Source organism: Poecilia reticulata, linkage group LG8, assembly GCF_000633615.1.
Source record: "Poecilia reticulata strain Guanapo linkage group LG8, Guppy_female_1.0+MT, whole genome shotgun sequence".
Classification (NCBI taxonomy): domain Eukaryota; kingdom Metazoa; phylum Chordata; class Actinopteri; order Cyprinodontiformes; family Poeciliidae; genus Poecilia; species Poecilia reticulata.
The window spans coordinates 13,375,721-13,378,145 of NC_024338.1; positions in this window are offsets into that span (position 1 = coordinate 13,375,721).

A 2,425-nucleotide genomic window follows, 5' to 3' on the forward strand; every position below is an offset into this window, starting at 1 on the left:
GGGAATCGCCATGGATACTGCCAGCGAACTGTAAGCCTTTCGGAATTATTAGCATTCCTCTGAACCCCGAGCACTGTAGCAAAGCCGCTCGCTTTCCCGTCAATCTGCCTTTAAGAGAAACACACCATTTCTTTCATCGGCAACTGCAGGAATTTTACATGTGGCTGGGAATTAATTAAAGTCGAATTATGGGGCTGTGGCAATATTGGGCTGACACAGACGGAGTTGAACAACGCCCGAGGAGGCGGGTGAAGGGGGAATGTGGCCTTGTTCATGGGCAGGGTGATGAAGCTTGGTCACTTATCAGCAGCTACAAGGCAACAAAGTGATGGAACAATGGAATGGAAATATAGTGACATGCAAACGCTTTCTTAACCTTGAATCTTTAGATATGTTACAGATTATACTCCACATTATTGTTTTGTTGGTGCTTTATGTGATGGGCCAACATGAAGTGGCACACAATTAGGCACTGAAAGGAAAAGGTGTGGTGCGGATATGTTTTCAACCCCCTTGACCCTGATGCCTCTAAATAAAATCCCCTCAAACCAATTTCCACCACCTGCATATCATTTAAAGGGGCAGCGTTGTATATTTTTCAGACACACAATGTCATTTTATAGCACAATCAACTGACTGTCTTACATCCAGTTGTTAAAAGAAATTTAACACCTTGAAATTGGACCTCTGTCTCTTTAAGAAGATCCTGTTTTCAGCAGTCATGACATCAAGCAGGTCATAGATGATGGAAAACCATTTAGAGGCAGCAAAATACTGCAGACCTGGGTAGATGTAAACTTCCAGCAAGATAATAACCATGGATGGATGGATGGATGGACAAAGCCAGACCTACAATAGCAAGACTGGACCAAAGCAGACTCCACTAGAACAGTGGTTCCCAAACTTTTTCTCCTGGGCCCCCCCAGTGGTTTCCAAACTATTTCTGCCCCCTCACCCCCCTATGGTTTACAAATAGCTGTCTGGTTGAACGACGTGTGTGTGGGGGGTGGATTCTTAGAGACTCCCTGTTATACTCAGCCCCGGCTCCAGACGAACGGCGAACGGGGGGGCAACATTAATCGTAGCTGAACAGCTTAAGGTGGTGCATTGATATTAGCTAGTTATCTTTTAGCTAGCATTACCTGCATCCAACAGCTTTACTCAACTCAGTCGGTTAGTTTGGGGGAAAAACTGTGAAAAGTTCTTTGCGTTTTGCTGCCATGATTCTAACACACCTGGTTAGCTCTGCACAGCAGCAGGTCTCCTTCACTGCCGCACAGGTGTAAACCCAGCGCGAGCGTCGTAGCGCTCATGTTGCGTTTAAAGGCGGCTCGGAAAAACAGGTTACGACATGTTAACAACGGATTAAAAAGTTGATAAAAGTGACATAGGGCACAGATATGGGAAGTGTGGAAGCCCCTACTGTATCAAATTGACATAGGAATAATAGAGAGTTGGCCATTCTAAGATAAAAACCCAGCACATACAGCGTTCAGGGTTTTTTTTCCCCATTCAGACGGCTTCCCTCCACCCCCAAACCCCCCAGTAATAGTAGGTCTCAAAGTCCAGACCTACTATTGCAATTCACTGTAGTAAGGTTAAAGTGATTAAACCTGGGTAAATTTTATAAGACATATAAAGTACTATATCACTTTACTTAAATTCATGCAAATATAAACAGCTACATAATAAAGTCAAGTTTTGTAAACTGACCTCAAGCATCACATCAACAATCTAAGTATTAAAAAAAAAAATCACCATTTATGCTTTCATAAAGCCAAAGTTTACAAGTAATTTCCAATAATTATGTGGTAAAGCCTTCACTCATGTGCAGCATGCTAACATATGGTATAAACATAACTGAAACAAACCCCAGCATCCATGGGAAAGGATTAAACAGAGTTATGTGAACCATGCCGTAAAGTGTAATGCAATATACTGATTACTAGCTTAAGAAGCTTCTGCTGTGTATGACGAGCCAGCGAAACCACCTAACTCTAAAATAATGCAACAATTGCATCTTTGTTGAAGACTGTGGCACAATGTGGCCACTATCAGCCACTAATTAGACAAGACCGTACCGATGGTGACACAACAGCCTCTGTTCTGCAGGCGAGCATGAAGACTCCGCTATCGGGCCTCAGRCTCCTTCAACCGCTGGTACCTTTGCCAGCGCAGAAAAAGTAGGTCTGCCTTCCCTAAGGGGAAGCAGGGGCCTCAGTGACATTCCACGCTGTGTGCCAAAACATTTAAATGGTAACCATTTCCCCGGAGTGTTTGCAAAGTACAGTTTAAATTTCACATCCCTGTGTTGTTCCAGGTACAGCTTACATGTAAACAGCTCGACCGAGTCCTAAATAGAGCATCGAACAATAGTATTATTGACAGAAAATAACAAAAAAAAAAAAAAAACACTTGCTACAGG